The 20,601-nt window shown below is 42.3% G+C and overlaps 1 protein-coding gene across 1 annotated transcript in view; it reads left to right on the forward strand.

Moving 5' to 3' along the window:
• The first annotated feature begins 675 nt into the window (after positions 1–675).
• The window catches only part of LOC124556734, a 69,187-nt gene continuing 49,261 nt past the window's right edge, over positions 676–20,601 (forward strand). The window contains exon 1 of the mRNA XM_047130732.1: positions 676–720. The gene's annotated coding sequence lies outside the window, so the exon portion shown is untranslated. The remainder of the gene's footprint in view (positions 721–20,601) is intronic.

Raw genomic sequence — 20,601 nt, forward strand, 5'->3', positions numbered from 1 at the left:
GATTCGAACCAGCGACCGTAGCGGTCTTGCGGTTCCAGACTGCAGCGCCTTTAACCGCACGGCCACTTCGGCCGGCTCGCGATTATTTAATTACGCATCAAGATTCGTATTTATTATGTACGAACGCAGTTTATTTAATAAGTACACAGTAAGTGCTTTGAGGGATGAAATGGAATGTACAGTGCGACGAGCGAGCAGCATAAAATTTAAAGACAACAACCTCTTTGGGCTTCCGAGAAGTAACTACAATATCCAAATGTTGTTCCATTAAAAGAGATTATTTTAGTGACGAGATATTATGCGCATTCATTAAAAGTGTGTATTTTATTTACGCGTCTGGTGTCGCGATTATTGCCGAGGCACGGACGAGGAATGTTAATGAGGACGATTGAGCCGAAGTGCGATGCGGGCTAAGTCGGCAGAGCTTGTAGCGCAGCAACAGTTGACGCCTGTGCCGGGGGTTTTGTTTTTTGCGCCGGCTGGCGCCGCACTGCGGTCGCGGCCAGGAAGAGGTGACTGCTGGCCAGGCGAGGCGAGCGGCGTCGGCGTCGGCGTCGGGGGCGGCGCCGGCGCCGGCGGTGGAGCCACAGCCAGAGGCGGAGGCGGCGGCGGCGCCTGCGCGGCCCGGGGGCGGCGCGTCGCCCACGCGCTGCCTATATAACCCGGCGTCCCCAGCGCGCCGCCCATCGCAGCCCAGTCCGCCGACCACACCGAGCAGAGGTAGGTCCGGGAACCGCGCGCTTACTTGCCAACGCTGCTGCCTGTAGTCGCTTCACCAGCCTTCATTAGAGGCAGCACTCACCGAGCTAATAGTTACAAAATATCACAGGTTCGTGCCTTTTGCACTCGTCGCTTTCGTGAAGGACAGACACGTAGGGCAAAGGAAAGCCAGTAATCCTATATTTCTGTAAGACTGTTTCGCGTCTTCGTAAGACTACTATTTGTTAACTAATAATGACACGGTTGACTAATAGCTAGCTCGGAATATTTCACTTTTTCCGTTTCGATAGGCGTGTCTTCATTGCGGTACACGACGTTCCTAACGAGTGGTTATTTTCAAAATTACAAAAGATCACTGTACACTAAAGCCGTTCCAGTTGATTCGTTGTATTGGTCAATGATAGGCTTGGATTTAGAAACGAGTTACTATGTTACTGTATGACAGTAACCGTATTACTTTCACGGAGAAGAGCGAAATAATTTGGAAATTTACGTCAAACGGTTTTGAAATTGATTGCTACTAATCAGTATACAGTATACGTTTTGTCTCTCCCAATGCAGATACTGAAATTTTATTTGTTTCTGTACGGCGCGGAAGGATTTTCGTTTGTTTTTTTAAAATCACTCATAGGGCGGAGAGGAGCTACCCTTGTCTGCTGCCTAACGTTTGAGTGCAGAGTTTCGATTTTTCTTTTTTTTTTTTTTAAATATGTCTGTCTCCAAGGGAGCACCAAACTATACAAATCTCAAAGATACAGCATCAGTACAGCGCGATCACGTTTGTTGTTCCTGTAATATAGAAGAGCAATATCCGTACTAAACTTCACTGATAAATTAATTGCGGTAGAGACCTTTCAGAGACTATGGACCACGCAACCCTAAAGCGCTGGATCACATGCAACACTAGTTCTGCACCTTGCCATTTCGGTGTCCAACTTTTACGCATTTTGGTCTCATAATTTGCAGAATCGTCAGTATCAATTACTTTACTAAACAAGAAAGATAGCGGCACCATTTGATATCAGACAGTTAGATCTAAAGTTCACAGAAATGCTCCTCATCTATGTGGCGTTTTTAAAGTTTCCTAGCGTTCTACTCATAAATCACAGGCCTGATATCGACCTGCGACAGGTGGATTCAAACAAAATCGCGCACCCTGTCAGTTACGGGAGAATCTGGTAGCAGCTCCTAGCTTTCGACGAAGTTTCTTCTGCTAATGTTCGCTGTGGATACCTGAAAACTGGGCTTTTACAGCACAGGATTTTTGCTTTCAGTGTCTGCAAATAACAAGCTGACTGGCTTCCATAATCGTATTAAAAGCAGATCTCAACGTCAGAGGGATTTAATCCAAGGAGAGGAACGTAGATGCAATATTACAGCCGTCCAGAGCAGTTGGGGTATGCTCGCATCATCTTCGCTTGTTGTGGGGTGGCTTCCCTCTACTGTACTGTTTACAAAATCTCCAAGAAGAACTATGGAACGAAGCAGCTGAGACTGGAGATCTGGAATGACTTGCATATCGAGACGCAAAAAGAGACTAAGAAGTAAATTCACGTCAGAAGCCAATGCTTGCATATTTAATTGCTTTAAGAACTTAACTGTAAATTACAGAAGCCGCTCCCTGCACGAAACTAGTATAAGAACTTACACTATGATGCAAAATAGATTTCTTTCTTTAAAAAAAGAAAATTATCCATTGCTGCCAGTGTTGCTTCTGAGACTGTATTACTTTCGTAAAACAAAAAACAAACTGCTTCCTATCAGGGCTTGAAACGCATCGTGCATTGAAATAACAATCACGATACTTCACTCATGGTTGTTTGTTTTATATTTTTGGGAAAATAAGCTTCGCCTTATACTGCTGATTGTTTTGAGTTTCATAAACTGGGAACATTGCGGCATTTGTAACCATGTGAACTGGCCTTGTTAGATTTAATTTTTTGCACAACGCATTACAAATTTTGTGGTTCCGATAGTATAGCTGCTGTTTTGATTACCTCGCTACGGCCAATGCTTACATGGCTCCTTCTCCAGTGGCAAGAAGGTGGATGTGCTTAGCCTCTGCTCTCTGACTTAGGTCACGGCTTTAAATTTAGAAATAATGTTAGTTCGATAAAATGGAAGGGATAAAATATAGTCGATTTCACTGACTGAGTACTCTTTAATCTTAAGTTGAAATTACGCAGCGTACTTTTTAACATACATGATTTTGGTCAGCCGGTATAACTCTTCTAGTTTGTTTCACAGAAAACGTAACTTTGTTGGTTAACTATAATCACATTAGAGTAACTTATAGTTTTAAAGCCTGCAAATTAGAAGATCTTACAAGAAATATCTTCTAAAGGGATTACACGAATCATAGGAGATGTGACCTGGACGAGTATCCCCGGTTTACAAGGTGCAAGAAGGCTGACGGAATTAATTGAGTATATGCTTCCTAAGGTCTGTCGGTCGGAGCAGAAAGGTCATAGGTTCTGATCCAACAGTGGATATGGATATGAATTTTAGCTATAGAACACTAAAGGGGAAAATGTTACATTGTTACTAAACCATCGTAAATTTTACTGCTTCACATTTTATTTACAGTACGACATAATTTATAGTTTGTGCACTAGATAATTACAATTATAAGGTCTCCAATGGTATGTCACATACAAAATAAGTACAAATTTTCCTGTTTTACACGCTATACTGACAGTACCAAACTGGCGGGAACCGCGCATTGGTACCAATTGCAATCGTAAATTTTGAAGATAGTTTAGTAATCTGGGGTTAATCTTCGTCTAGGCAATGCCCAGTGTTACCTTACCAGAGAGGCTACGCGAAATGCTGGTCTTATAACCATACATGCACGTATCAGTGTCTAGCATACTCTACAGTAGTTCTCCGATTTCCCATGGGAAAGGCCACAACACTGTGGAATTAGCAACATTTTTAAGGCGACTTAAGCTGTTTACCAAGCTGGGTCCCACTAGCAAAATCCTACACTGCTCACACGGTTTCCTTCTCTTGAGTCTATTAGAGAACGGTGAAGAACAGCTGCCCCGCTTAGTGTGCGTAGGTGCACGCCGCCCAGGCGAACTATGTAACACCTCAGAGAACGGAAACTTTTCCGGGAATTCGCAGTTATAGCTCAAATCATGTACAGTACAGGCACGAATGAAATACTACGTAACACACAGTTTACTTTGACAAGTGGCAAAAGAGGTAATATTACTGGAATATTAAGTGAAAAATTTCCTCTTCACATTTTAGACATATTCCAGGAAGGCAAATAACTTTTCTCCAAATGGAGTACGCAGTCAAATGGTTCAAATGGCTCTGAGCACTATGGGATTTAACATCTTAGGTCATCAGTCCCCTGGAACGTAGAACTACTTAAACCTAACTAACCTTGAGGACATCACACACATCCATGCCCGAGGCAGGATTCTAACCTGCAACCGTAGCAGTCGCGCGGTTCCGGACTGAAGAGCCTAGAACCGCTCGGCCACCGCGGCCGGTGGAAGACGCAGTCGTTATAGGCAGGTGCACAAAAGCCGGACAATTAGAAGCGTTGTGGGAACTTCTGATGATGGTAGTCTACTCGTATACAGCTGAAAGCACAGCGTCCGGACATGATTGTAGATTCTGAGTTAGTTTACTATTAGATTGCTTTTTTAAAAAAAAATGCATTCTTTTAGTTTCACAATTAAAAGTTTTTGGTGCCCTTACGCGTGTCTGCACTACACAACATTAAGCGTACTCCTCAATAACGATCCTTCGAAATTTGTTCCTACAGTAAATGCGAATTTTCTCAAATATTCTGCTAAGCAGGCTTACACCACATGCAGATGAAATTGTGGGGAATTACCAAGCCGGCTTTCGGAGGAACAGATCAACTATAGACCAAACATTCACCCTGCGTCAAATTTTGGAAAAGAAATGGGAATACAATAAACCAGTTCATAATCTTTTCATAGATTTTACAAAAGCATATGATTCAGTATTGCAGTCAAAATTGTACAGAATTCTTTTGGAACTTGGAATACCAAAGAAGTATGTTAGACTTATAGAAGCGAGTTTGAAAAACACAAAAGGTAGAGTACGCGTGGAGAAATTGGAGTCAGAAGAATTTGTAATAAAGAACGGACTTAAGCAGGGAGATGCCCTGTCTCCGCTAGTTTTTAATTTAGTCCTAGAATATATTGTACGAATGGCAGCAGATAATTCAGAGGGTGTGGAGTTAAATGGAAATATTAAGATATTAGGGTATGCAGATGATCTAAATATCAATAGCGATAGGAAAGATTCTGTAACAGCAAATGCGAATGCGTTAATCAAGGCTAGTGAAGATGTAGGTCTAAGGATAAGTGAAGACAAAACTAAATACCTGGTTACTACTAGAATGCCAACAGCAGCAGATCAGGAAATGTTAAGAGTTGGAGACATGCAGTTTGAAAAAGTGAACACATTTAAGCATCTAGGCGTGGACATCACTTCGCGATATGAGACTGAATCCGAACTGAAGAAGAGATTACGGGCGGGAAATGCGTGCTACTTCTCACTGAATAGATTACTTTCATCACGGATATTGTCTAGGAATTTAAAGATTAGAATATACAAAACTATTATTCTACCAGTTATGCTGTATGGGTGTGAGACTTGGTCTCTCACTGTGCAAAATGAAAGGCCGTTTCGAGTATTTGAAAACAAAATTTTGAGGAAAATTTTCGGAGCAAAAAGGGATGATACTAGCGGAGAGTGGCGAAAACTGCATAATGAAGAGGTTCACGAACTCTGTTCAAGCCCTGACATAACCAGTATTATTAAATCACATAGGCTGCGATGGGCGGGTCACGTAGCTAGAATGGATGAGGGCAGGGCAGCGAGCAGAGTACTGGTAGGGCACCTAGAAGGAAAACGTCCTGTGGGGAGACCGAGGCGTAGATGGGAGGACAATGTGAAGGCTGATTTGAGGAGCCCAGGTATTGAAGGTGAATGGAAGGAAATAGCCCAAGACAGGGACAGATGGCGAAAATACGTTGCTGCGGTAATGGAATCTCGAGTCCGGTATGACCAGTGAGTAAGTAAGTAAATGCAACGACAGTTGTGTCATAAATCACGGAGGGACACTTCCGGCAGCAGATATGCAACATCTGACAGACACCTAGAAGCCATTCTGCCAATAGCTATGATGTGGGTGAAGCTCCTCACTTCCACCACTACGGGAAGACTATGTATTTATGATGCAGGAACTCTTCGTTGCTATTTCCATAGCGCTGTTTCATAGTAATAATATTTTTCGAATTAAAATATCACATGAATCCGATCCAGTTCGAATAACTATCTGTTATCAACATGGTAAAATTGTGCATTATACCCTTACGAATTTTTTCCATTAGAGGAAAATATTCTGTGTTGCTGTCAAATAGGTCACATGATATGACACACCTACAACGTATTTTTATTGCTTATCAATAAACTATGAAATCGTACCTTACGTTTGCGTATTACAAATATAAGGTATGACACACCTACAACGTATTTTTATTGCTTATCAATAAACTATGAAATCGTACCTTACGTTTGCGTATTACAAATATAAGGTATCAGAGGATATTCGAACACGGAATTTGACAATCTCATAAATATATCTCGCTGCAGAGTACTGTGGGGCATGGCATACAGTATCAGTAGATTATCTGCAGGACAGTCGTCGTAAAGCGGACACCTTTTGTCTAAAGTGGACAGACAAAAATATTTAAGTTCCGTCTAGGATCAACATTTAAGCGTCTCTTCAAGGAGATTTTTGTAGGGGCGTTTCATGTTAGATTTTATGCCACATGTGTTGGTAGTGCAGACGAAGTAGCACACGGTTAGTTATGTCTGTAAGGACGTCATTCACTGTATGATAACCGATGTTCCGATGCGTAAATAACTTCGCTTGTTGCCTTGCCACTTTAGTCATGAGCCAAACCTCATCGGAAACACGCTATCCGCTATCAAGTCACTTCTCGTGAAGAGAAATGGAACTGATGGGGATGGAAACCGAGTTAAACAATGGCGTTCCTAAGCTTCACCATGCGGTAGTGGCTTGAAGCGTATTGGGAAACAATACAAGCCAGCAGGCGTGAATGAAAAGTATTTTGGCGCGTTACAGTGCCGGCCTATGATAATGAATAGGTGAACACAGCAGTTAAAAATGCGTTTTAGAATGTAGCCTTGTTGTAACATACCAATTAATTTTCGAGTCGGTGTACAGAGTTAGACACTGACCCCGGGAGGCCGAGCTGCAAAGAAAAGGGTTCTGAGACGTTTTTCGATTCTATCAAATAGATTTTGTCAGCGAAAACGGCATATTCGATGAGCAACATGTCCGGCTGATGTAAAGGCTATGGAAGTGGTTAATAGTCATCGATCTTGGAATAAGGATTCCACATTCTTCGACATATGTGACCTGGCATTGTTCTGTTGGAATATGGCAGTAGAAAAGCAGCAGAAAGGACTGTACCTCTAGTTCCAAAAACTTTCTGCTGCAGCGGTTGGTGCTTATGTTGCCCTAAATATGCAATAGTCCAAATCACAAGTTGTATACAATTTCTTCCAAGCTATATCATATGGTGCTAATCTATTATGTCAACCAACAACGCAGGCTGTCATATTACCTCGTCCCTTGTGGACGTAGTTATAAAATGAGCACGAGCTCAGGCCGTGGAAGAATGGGGAGGGAAAACGTAATGGTATTTCCAAAGGAAACCTCCTGGCATTCACTTTAAGTTATTTTGGGAAATCACAGACGACCTAAATGAAACAAGTAAGTGCTCAGCTGCTCTAACAGCTATCTTCATTGTCAACATTAGGCAGGGTATATCATAATCAACAGCAAAAAGAAAGTGTAAAATAGTGAGAGAAAACACGTTACAGTACACATGGGTCGGCAAACGAGCCGTTTGCGAAATAATTGCGAAAACATGGTTACGAACTGCCACGCACTTCAGTATGAAATATTGTCCTAGAGAGTGCCATGGGTGAAATTTGAGTCCAAATAGACGTGGACTTAATCGAAAAGTATATGTTCCAAATACCTTTGTACTAGCTATGAAATACACTCCAAGAAAAAAAATACAACACGACGCACCACGAAGGAATATCCGAATGGGACGGAAATGTATACATATGATGTACATGTACAGACAAACGATTACAATTTCAAAAAAACCGGATGATTTATTCAAGAGATGAGTATCAGTAACCGAGCAAGTTGGTCTACCTTTGGTACTTATGCAAGCAGTTATTCGGCTCGGCATTGGTTGACAGTGTTGTTGGGTGTTCTGCTGATGGACATAGCGTCACATTCACATCAACTGGCGCCTTAGATCGTCGAAATCCCGAGCTGGTTGGAGAGCCCTGCCCATAATGCTCCAAACGTTCTCAATTGGGGAGAGGTCTGGCGGAGGAAGGGCTTGGCATGCACGAAGACAAACAGCAGAAACTCTCACCTTGTGCGGAAGGACATTATCTTGCTGAAACGTAAGTCCAGGATGGCTTGCCGTGAATAGCCAGAAAATACGGCGTAGAGTATCGTCGACGTGCCGCTGTTTTGCATGAGCGCCGCGGATGACAACCAAAAGTATCCTGCCGTAAAATGAAATGGCTTCCCAGAACATTATTTGGTACCCACCATAGTCCAGGGCGTCTCCAGACATGTCTTTGCTGATCATCGGTGCTCAGTTCGAAGCGAAACTCATCACTGAAGACAATTCTTCGTCAGCGACTGAGATTCCAGGTCGAATGGGCCCGAACGCAATGCAGACGGACGTGTCGGTGTACAGAGGTCAATGGCTGTTGGCGCAATCGCGGCTGTGAGCTGAGACCCCTTTCTGTGAGCCACCTATTAACGGTTCTTGTGGCGAACGAAACTCCAGTTGCACGTCGAACCGATAATAATGATGTATGCGGGGCTCTGAGTGCCTTTCTGATGAATGCTCGCTTCCCACGTTCTCTCGTGTCTCTAGGTCTACTGCATTCTACTTGACGCTGTGTTCGGCCGTGTTACACCCATTCCTACCATCATCGCCGAATAGTGGCAACACTCCTGTTCAAATGTAGAGCGATTCGCCAATTCCTCCAACCAGGAAGGGGACCAAACAGCGAGGTCTTCGGTCCCATCGGATTAGGAATGGATGGGGAAGGAAGTCGGCCGTGCCCTTTCAAAGGAATCATCCCGGCATTTGCCTGAAGTGATTGAGGGAAATTACGGAAAACATAAGTCAGGATGGCCGGACACGGATTTGAATCGTCGTCCTCCAGAATGCGAGTCCGGTGTGCTAACCACTGCGCCACCTCACTTGGTCCGAAATTATGTGTACACACTAGCGAATAATGGAAGAACACCCTTCTTTAGAAACGCCATATTTATGCAAGGGCACAGGCTGAGTATAGAAAAAGCCTTAATTTTGAAGTGCTATGCCGTGGACAACGAGTGAACCATGTTCTGAACAAGAAAATGCTGAACCCATAAGAGCTATATATAACCTTCTGAAATAGTGGCCTGTTGTTTCGAGTATCTTTCTGGTTTATTAAGCATTATACAATGCCTGGTCACTGTTGACAAGCGCATTTCGTACGATTTATGACATGAAATGTGAGCTGTAGCTCAGTATTTCCCTGTGGTCTAAGGTATGTGCATATGGCAGTCATGGTTCCAGACGCCAGTAATTTACAGATTCACGCCTGGATGACCACATCAGACGAATAGCCACGGTTGAGTATATGACAAATGGAGAACGTTGTGGTATATCTGCACTGGTAGAGCTGTTCAAGCATAGGAAAAAACCTATATACCAGGCAATAAGCGTCAAGACCAGAAAAAGACTTATATATTAGGCAATAAGCGTCATTAGTGGTTGAGAGCTACAGCGCATATAAGGCTGGGATTGGCCACTTGTTGGTAGACAGCAGGTTATCGAATGTTCACACTAAGTAGGCCATAGTTGTGTTCATGGGACTTGGAGTTTTTCTAGAGTAAAGATGCTAGGTAGAGATATCGACGAAAGTAAGCGTTGCTCTAAACTGATTTTAGGGGTAGCTTTTTTTAGCAAGTATCGTGAGAAATGAGGACATTACGAAAGAGTAATGAATGTTGATATCAACGAACACGAATGGCAGAGCTCAAAACACTACCTAGCCAATCAAAAGCAAGAAGATGTCCAGGGCGATATTTTACTAAAAGCCATGTCAGAAAAGAAACGAAGAGTTTGCTTGTTCTCTCGCTGTGGGAGACTTCTCTTCTGTTCCTAACATGAGATACTTCAGCTTCTATATCAGCAGGGAAATAGTCTGGTTCGACAAATATGATGGAAGAATTGTGCTGGAGTTCGGCGAAGACTTTGGTTGTGAATGTAAAAAATGACTGTCAGTGAGAGATACTGCATACAAATTTCTGATCCAGCCTGGCCTGTATGCAGTTACCAAACGTGTCACCGCATCTAATGCAGATACTGACACCACCCAACGTAACCTGTTAAGCTACACACTTTGCGACATTATCAGTGCACCAGTTGCCTCCTGATTATGGGGTGATCAAGGAGACCAAGTGAAATTCTGCTTACCAAGACTCTAAAAGTCACGCATAACTAATATTCAGGGCAAGGGACACTGAGAGTAGCATTAATACAATGGACGTGTCGTATGCTGAAATTTTGATTTGTGATAGTAAGATGGCATTTCTTTCGTTCAAAGTATGGTGAATAAATACAGTAAGGGCTTTATCATCAATTTAACCAATTGTAACATACCTTCATTACATTCCAACAAATGATACAACTCGTATTTATATGACAGGTCTCAATTTTGAAACTCCGATGCATTATTTTCATTACTCTGCAATGTACCTCGATTAGGAGTTTTATTTATACTCAACAAAATAAACAAACAAGAATAATTTGTTCTCAGATGTGGGTTCTCATCGAAACATACAGTGCAACATATTAAGACCAACGTTGCAGGTCCCGGCGGAGGTTTGAGTCCTCCCTCGGGCATGGGTGTGTGTGTTTGTCCTTAGGATAATTTAGGTTAAGTAGTGTGTAAGTTTAGGGGCTAATGACCTTAGCAGTTAAGTCCCATAAGATTTCACACACATTTGAACATTTTTGAACAATGTTGCACCCAACGCAAGATATAGCCGAAACATCACTCCGCTAATTCTGTAACCGTTCTCGATCATCAGGGAAACGTGTTCTTCCACGAAGAAAAATTAACGTATGCATATTTCTCGCATTTCCCCATGCACAAACCAAGATATCCGTCAACTTCCCTAACAATGAAGCTGTTCCGCATTAAGCATGTGTGGGTCACGATATAGTGGCTTCTGTTCCAGCAGCCGGCCAGAGTGGCCGAGCGGTTCTAGGCGCTACAGTCTGGAACCGCGCGACCGCTATGGTCACAGGTTCGAATCCTGCCTCGGGCATGGATGTGTGTAATGTCCTTAGGTTAGTTAGGTTCAAGTAGTTCTAAGTTCTAGGGGACTGATGACCTCGTAGTTCTAAGTTCTAGGGGACTGATGACCTCAGAAGTTAAGTCCCATAGTGCTCAGAGCCATTTGAACTTTTTTCTGTTCCAGCAGCAACCCCTGAGCAACTGCAACATCAGATGGATCGCTCCCTACGCAATATCTGACATTTTTATGATCGTCCTTACATACGACTGGAGAATGTGTATAGTTAGAGAAGATTATACAGTTTGTCCAGCAAAGGAGACCCTGATTTCAAAATTAAATATCTCAAAAGCTAAAATCGACACACGAGTACAACAAAAAGTATGTTTATTGCGAAAGATGTAAGAATTTCATACAGCAGTTTCCATACAGTGCGAAAAGCTGCAAACATATGGCGCTGTACGCTATGAAGCACCTTCAATATCACGTGCACAATTAAACTCGTTCTCTGCAAGCTGCCATTGAAGTCACATCACAGTCATTTCGAAATGTCCACTACTCGCAGTACAGTGGTGGCACAAACTAAGGATGATCTGGCTCCATATTGCATGAACCACTCTGATTGCTCGATCCTCCAACGATCGTTTCTCGTATGAAAAAAGGGCCAATAATACCTCTGCTGCACACTGCAGATGAGATAATAACTTTGGGAGAATACTGTGATTTCGCTTCACACAAATAGGGATATTCAGAATCTCATATTCGCCAGTTCTGGTTATTCAGGACTCCACCTGGAAGGTGGAAGTGTGCTTCATATGTGAACCAAATGCAGCCAACATCGAATCCTTCGCGTTGTTCAATGAATGATTTCAACTTCTTTCTTCGGTGCGCCAACTTCCTTTCACGTTTCAACCATGGAAATGATCGCTCTGGTCTGCAGCGCACTATTTATAAGCACTACAAATAGAGATTACAGTGGCATCTGTAAGCTACTTTTTCGGCTATTTCGAAACTTCTGTATAAAATTCTTACAGTTTTCACGATAAACATAGCGCTTGTTGCACTCGTCTATCAATCTTAATTTTCGAGATATTTAATTTTGAAACGAGGGACTCCTTCGCTGAACGCCTTGTACAAGATTCTGATACTTCTTCGTAGAGAGCACATTGTGCTCACGTGGGAGCGATCTAGATGCTTGTAAAACAATAAACTGGTAGCCAAGATCGCAGGAATTCTTTTTATTCCATGATTACCGGTTTCGGCGAAACTAAAGCCGCCATCATCGGATCTTAGGACACATACAGATTACAACATCAAGGCGAAAATGGTAATATTAATATTGCCTATAACACGCAGGCCTTACAAAATTGTCGTAAGTAGCACAGAGGTGTCCAAGAGAGATGACGATCAGACTGTTAGATAACTGCAGATGGGCACAGTGAGGGCACTGAGACACAGGCAGCAGCGGCTGCGGTTATTAAGATTATCGTTGCTCTTTAGACGAATTCTAGGATGCCATCGCAATTTTACCTCCTGTGCAAGTTTCAAAAATACAAAAAAACGGCGATAAGCGTCGCTATAAGTTTACTCTGGTCATAAATTCACGCAAACTATTTTTTACAGTTTCATCTTATCTTTCCAGCAACTTATGGCAAAGCCATGTTTTTGTTGCACAGTAACTGATCCATTAAATTTAAGGAGTGATGCAACAACGCTATTTCTTCATTTTTGGGATTCGATGATGAAAGAAGCAGTTGAAATACTGTTGCTGATGAATGTAATTAACAGAGATACCGGTTTCAGCCTAGACATATCATGGAATCTGGCGCTTTCTTTAATGAACTCGTAAAGACATCGCTGCAGGGCAGCTACAGGGCGACAATTGTTGAACTATATGAAATAAAATCGTCATAACAACTGAAATGTTTGCCTTAGGACGTTCAAATTGCGCGGTTGACCCTGGGGCACGATGGGAATTTGTATGGTTTATTCGATTCGGTTTACCGACGAAGCACACTTGCATTAGGATTGGTTCGTCAATAAGCAAAATTGGCTCGTTTTTTGTGGCTGAGAATCCGCATTTCGCTATTGAGAAGTCTCTTCACCCTCAACGGTTGACTGTGTGCTTTGCAATGTCCGGTCACGGAATAATCGGTGCGATATTCCTTGATGGTACGGTGACTGCCGAATGGTACGTGAAGGTTTTAGAAGATGATTTCGTCCCCATTATCCAAAGTGATCCTCATTTCGACAAGATTTGGTTCATGCAAGATGGAGCTCGATCCCATCGAAGCAGGAGAGTGTTTGACGTCGTGCAGGAGCACTTTGGGGACATCATTCTGATTCTGGGGTACCCAGAGGCCACTGGCATGGGCCCCCATTGGCCGCCATATTCTCTGGATCTGAACACACGCGACTCCTTCTTGTGGTGCTGTGTTAAAGACAAGGTGTACAGCAATAACCACAAAACCATTTCTGAACTGAAAACAGCCATTCAAGGAGTCATCTACAGCATCGATGTTCCGACACTTCAGCGGATCATGCAGAATTTCGCTATTCGCCTGCGCCACATCATCGCCAATGGTGGCAAGTATATTGAACATGTCATAACCTAAATCCGAATATCTACAGTGACATTTACATTCTAAATAAAGTGTGTGTACGCTTTAGTTTTTAACTAATTTACTTTTTTTCATATAGTTCAGTAATTGTCATCCTGTAATATTGATACATTAATGATACATGAACCGACCACGTAGTCTTGGATTCAATTTATGCATACTTTTCTCCAGCAAATTGGACTCGCATTCGGGAGGACGATGGTTCAAATCCGCGTCCGTCCATCCAGCTTTAGGTTTTCCGTGATTTCTCTAAATCAGTTCTGGCAGACGTGCTTCCTTTGAAAAGACACGGCCGATTTTCTTTCACATCCTTGGAACGATCCGAGCTTCTGCTACGTCTCTAATGATCTTGATGTCGACGGGACGTTAAACCCTAATCATTCCTTCCTTCTTTGCCTCCGATCAACGACCCACCAAAGAGATCTATGGTTTAAAAGACGGAACGATTAATGTAGCTTAACTCTGGCGGTTCATTCTGAAGAAGGCCAAAAGATATTAGGCGGCAACATTAGAAGAAGAAAAGTAGAGTTTATGCTGCTGCACTCCCGAAATTTTTTGGATCATGGTGTGTTTTACCCACGCAGGATGACTCTTTCAGAAGAAAAATGTGACTTTGCTTCTGAATATCTAACAGCTGATTATCTCCTTCCCAACATTTTAGTGTGGGACCCACACAATTAACAGACATGTTAACGATAAAACGTGTTTGGAAATAATCTCGCCGGGCGGTGTGGCCGAGCGGTTCTAGGCGCTTCAGTCTGGAACAGCGCGATCGCTACGGTCGCAGGTTCGAATAGTGCCTCGGGCATGGATATGTGTGATGTCCTTAGGTTAGTTAGATTTAAGTAGTTCTAAGTTCTAGGGGACTGATGACCTAAGGTGTTAAGTCCCATAGTGCTCAGAGCCATTTGAGCCATTTGATTTGAAATAATCCCATTAAGACTATAATATATAAATGAGAGATGTATTATCCTCTAGACTGTGCAATTCTGGAAATTTTGTTTACATATTGGCATTATTCTGCTTGTTTGTTTTACCGAAATATTCAGATTTTTCTAAAAAATAATCAGCCGCCAGACAACTATCGATAAACAGTTTAACACAGCGCTATTGTTGACGAGATTCTATCCAATATAATGTACAGTTACTCAGAAGGTTACATGTTGATGAATCATAGAAAATAACATATTAAGTAAATAACATGCTCACTAATAAAGAAGTAGTATCGCACATCCATATTGACGTGTACTCTTGAGTCTGGTGGCGAGCAATTAGATCACAGAGATCATTTACACCAAACTCAAATTTTCAAACTACAAATATATATTCTTTCTCGAGTCACAAAGATGTTAATAGTTAAAAATTGTTAAGGCATTCGTAGTCACCTTTTCACGTATTGCCTTTCCGCTTCTGTCTCGGGTTCTTCAGCCGACGTTCGTTTGACGCTTTTTCTGATGTTGCGCCACCATGAGTGGCATTGCCAAGGCTTCATCCTCCACCGCTAGTCGCTATCACCTTTGAAAATCTCTGCCACTGGTCCTGGCGAAAAGTTAGAAAAGTCGTCAAACATCGGCCGAAGGACTCGAGAAAGAAACCAATAGGGATTTTGTCATGCTAATTGTGTATAGATCTCGATTATTTTTTATTATTTTGAAGGTGTAAATCTATAACGAAGTGTTTCTGACGATGGATACTTTCCTGTCCATCTCCTTTTCATTTCATCCGAAGTTTTCAATGCCCAGGAGACGTCGCTTCTTTTAATTTTGTTTCATAAGTCTCTCCCGCCAACGTAAAAATAAATTACCATGTAATATCTCTTAGGTAATTTGTTCGTCAGTCCTCACTGTTTTTTTTTCTTTTTTTAATTACGCGAAGTGGTATTCGAGGCGGCTTCTTTATATGAATCATGAGTAATTACGTGAGATTCGTGAAGAGATCAACCTATTCCGTCTCTAGTAAACGTCACACCCGTAAACATTGAATGGTGTTGGCGATCACCTTTCGGTCACTACTTGGAAGGCGGAGGATCCTCCCTCATCCACCTCCGACCTCTGACACCGACTACCCGTTCCGCTCTTGCTCGACTAAATTTTTTGGACTTCGAACGCACATTTTGCAGGCTGCTTCGAGCGACTGCGAGTTGTTACAGGCAGAGAACAAAACTAGGAGTATAAAATATCTGATGCTGCTCTTAAAACTGCGCAACAGCAGACATTCGCACGGAATGGCTGTGGCGCGACGCGGCCCCGGCAGGGCGTAAATCCACTCCCTCCGCGACTGCTTTAGCGCTCGGCGACAGACGAGATGTCTGGCGCCGAGATGAGCTACACGCAGCACAAAAGCTTTGCTTACCCCGCTTCGGTAATGGCTTTCCCATCAATGAACACTAGGACGCGCGCAAATCTTCGGAGCGGACGTATACTACGAGCAGCAGCTCACAAGACGCGACCAAGTAATGAGACGAGATAATTAAGTCTTTTCGAACTACTGTTGTGGTATTTCCGAGACCTTTGTTATTCTCTTTTGCATTCATTACTTGGATAATAATGTAGTCCTACGCTAATCCAGATGACTTTGGAGACTTGAACTTGATTCGTTTGGAATACATCATTAGTGCCATCCACAACGCGATATCCTTACATCAGTTCATAGTCATTACCTTGTGGATTCGGTGTCTCTAGATTTGTGTAAAAGTTTTCAGTCTAGAAGCATACCTGGTAAAGAAATTACACACGTATGCTACACTTCTGTCAAAGCTTGCGATTGTTTTTGAGACTTCTTGATATGGAGAAAGGATAACATTATCATGTACGGGAAGTAAGCCGCAGGCGCTACCGTAACATCTATCGTATGGGGACAAAGGTCGCTTCATTTCACGTTGTGTATGTTAATGACCGTGTGGACGGTATTAATTACAATCACAGAATATATACAGATGATGTAGTTACCACGTAGTATACTTCAATAAAACTTGTTGTAGTAAAGCGTAGTTAATGCTCAAATTCATTATTTGTCTTCTTAATTTCTCGACATTATTGTTTTTAAAATATCTGTACAATGGAAGACACTGATTTGGTCAGAGCTCCAGTAATATTCACTTTATAAGCGTTCGAAATAATACGATCAGATGTAAAGTTTAAACGATGAATCCTTGGGTAGAATGACATATCATGAACTTTGGTAAAATGGTACCCTATGTCATCTACTGAAATTACTACAATTAGCATTGATAAAAAAAGCTGAAAATGAGTTGGACGTTCTTTCGATTTTAACATTTGTTAAAAGTAGTGTGCTCATCATTTATTTAATAGAACTGAGCATTAACTCATCAATTTAGATGTGTTTGATCACCCAATGCAAACAAAAATAATTGAGCGAGGTGGCGCAGTTAAGGTACTGGACTCGTAATCGGGAAGACGGTGGTCAGATCCCCGTCTGATCATTCAGATTTAGGTTTACCGAGCTCTCCCTAAATCACTTTTTTCCGAACGTCGAGACAGATCGTTTGATAGAGCACGGACAATTTTCCTTTCCCATTATTCCTCCCCAGTGTCAGTCTGTGCTCGGTCTCTAATGACCGCTTGGTAGATGGGATGTTGAATTCTATTCTTCCTTCCAATCCCCTCAAATAAAAATACGAAACACTTGCGATCTTAGAAGTATAGTTTATTGATAAATTCAGCAAATAGCTACAGTAAGTTTCATTTAAAGATCATTCTCCCGCTCTAGCAGACGGTAACTCTAACAAGTTTAAAATTAGTAATAGGAAGTAAGTCACTGTAAACAATGGTCTCTCGAACTGAAAGACTCAAAATTAATAGATTTCAAACAGAAATTCGAAGAAGTGAGATCACTGAGACCATTATTGCTAAGAACTGACATCCTCACTGAAAGAGCATGTTAGGAGGAACTCTTAATTGTGTATCATGAATTAAAGGATGCAATTGTCTTTATTGTAATGGTTTGTGTTCTCGAAACCGGCCGGTGTGGCCGAGCGGTTCTAGGTGCTTCAGTCTGAAACCGCGCGACCGCTACGGTCGCAGGTTCGAATCCTGCCTCGAGCATGGATATGTGTGATGTCCTTAGGTTAGTTAGGTTTAAGTAGTTCTAACTTGTAGGGAACTGATGACCTCAGATGTTAAGTCTCATAGTTCTCAGAGCCATTTGAACCTTATTTTTATTAATAGAAATAAATTTCTTCTGAAACCAAGATCACTAAATATTATTTGTTTCACGATTACCGGTTTCAACAGAAGCTTGTTGTCATCATCTGATCTACAATAGTAACAAATGATAAATAACTTTAAAAGGAGAATTTTTTAACACTGTTGAACAATTTTTCAAATGTTGAGTAAGGTATGTATTTTACTTGGTACATGTTACACAACGTTATGAAAATTGTTGTTTTAGAGCATTATGAAATGTTATTTGTACTTTCTTACTTTGTACCTCAAATGATGAGAGCAAGCTTCTGTCGAACCCAGTCATCGTGAAATAAACAGTATTTAGCGATACTGGCTTCAGAAGGAATTTCTGTCCCTTAATTGCTTTTGTGTTGCGTGCTCATGTAGTGTACTTCTACGCATTCAATGGCATATATAAAATATATCTAAGAAAATCGCATGCATTCACAGTACATCCAAACAGGAGTGGTAACTCATTTTAGGCTATTTCCCCCTCTCAGGCAACACATAAATTGATATTGATAATTGACTTGAAATGTAAAGGAAGGAAAATCTGTATGAAACACTTCGAAACTAATTTGGTGACTGCGAACTCCTTGACATAAGCTGTGTTAGATATTGATCTACTACAAAGGAGACAACATTTGACCATACCGGGATTGTCACGTGCATGAGTATCTGCAACAGCGAACTATTCAGTGTACGAAGCGGCCAGCTTAGATCGACCTGAACCCCCACAGAGAACTTTGAGCAACCCTCAGTGTGCGTTGGCCGTTCTAAGTCTTGCTCCACAGACGCTTCTCGCAGTGAGACTGGGTTTGCAAGAAGAGTTTAACTCCCGTTATGTGGGTCTCAAAGACAGCATTCTTAACAAAACCATCACGCATTATTTCCGTTTGATGTTATCGCATCAGTTTACTTGTGTTATACCAAGTGGACACATACTGCAAACCAAAATGTGGATGGCTTGGTAGAGATTCGAACCGCTATCTCCCCATATACGAGTCTCTGTCTTACCAGTGCGCCACCCCACTCGACCACATGTAATTGTTATTTGTGTAATTCATGTAAACCAGTTTATTATACGGTCTTGTTAAAAGAGAATGTGTTCTGCCTACCGGCGCCGCAAGAGGTAATTCAGTAATATGGCATGTATAACACATAAAACCACATCCGTCAATGGCATCACACGATCTACCATAACTTTGAACCATATTTTCGGATTACAATGCCGAATTGGCACTAAATTGAACCGATGTTGTTTGTAATTCAAACTGAAATCTCATCTGCTAGATTGTGAGCAAGCGTAAAGAGAAGAGAGATAGGAATCGCATGAGGTTTGATTTTTGTGACTGTAGCCAACTGGCACGCTGCCCTGCGAGGCGCAGCCCTAAGCGCCTCGGCCAAACATCGCCGAGATTCGAGAAAAATTCTCCAGCCATTCCACTGGTGCAGGGCTTCGTACGTGACTGGGAAGGGTGACCAACCTCTTGTCTACACTCTGAGAAAACGTATTGTAGCAGTGAATGATGGTTAGCCACTTCAAAAAATGGTTCAAATGGCTCTGAACACTATGGGACTTAACATCTGAGGTCATCAGTCCGCTAGAACTTAGAACTTTTTAAACCTAACTAACCTAAGGACATCACACACATCCATGCCCGAGGCAGGATTCGAACCTGCGACCGTAGTGGTCGCGCGGTTCCGGACTGAAGCGCCTAGAACCGCTCGGCCACTCTGGCCGGCGGTTAGCCACTTGCTCCGTTGTTGTAACAACTGGAAAGGAGAGAGAAATGCATCCGTACTAAATGCTGGAACAGTTCGCCATTCCCACTTCACAAGTACGATAAAATTCAAAGTTACTTGTTCAAAAAATGGTATGAGCAGGGTAGTGCAACAAAGAGCTAAGGACTCGTCATCATAAGCCAACATCTTAAAATCGTCTTCCACATCCAGATATATGTTTTCTAAGACTATCAGGCATCATCCTAGATCTACGACAACACCTCGACTGATTCTGTCTCTTCAAATTCAAATGGCTCCAAGAACTATGGGACTTAACATCTGAGGTCATCAGTCCCCTAGACTTAGAACTACTTAAACCTAACTAACCTAAGGACATCACACACATTCATGTCCATGGCAGGATCGGAACCTGCGACCGTAGCAGCAGCGTGGTTCCGGACTGAAGCGCCTAGAACCGCTCGTTCACAACGCGATACGATAAACAGCAATCGCGATATGCTACAATCCGACCTTTATCAAAGTCGGAAACGTGATGATACGCATTGCTCCTCCTTACACGAGGCATCACAACGTTTCACCAGGCAACGCCGGTCAACTGCTGTTTGTGTATGAGAAATCGGTTGGAAACTTTCCTCATGTCAGCACGTTGTAAGTGTCGCCACCGGCGCCAACCTTGTGTGAATGCTCTGAAAAGCTAATCATTTGCATATCACAGCACCTTCTTCCTGTCGGTTAAATTTCGCGTCTGTAGCACGTCATCTTCGTGGTGTAGCAATTTTAATGGCCAGTAGTGTAACATCAACTCACCACGTTCAATCTCAAAGGGAATTAACGCTCACGACCACTACAGCGTGTATTTAATGCAAACCCGATTTGCATCCTCATACTAGCGCCACTCTTATGCGGTTGGCTT

The sequence above is a fragment of the Schistocerca americana genome, chromosome X (assembly GCF_021461395.2).
Source record: "Schistocerca americana isolate TAMUIC-IGC-003095 chromosome X, iqSchAmer2.1, whole genome shotgun sequence".
Classification (NCBI taxonomy): domain Eukaryota; kingdom Metazoa; phylum Arthropoda; class Insecta; order Orthoptera; family Acrididae; genus Schistocerca; species Schistocerca americana.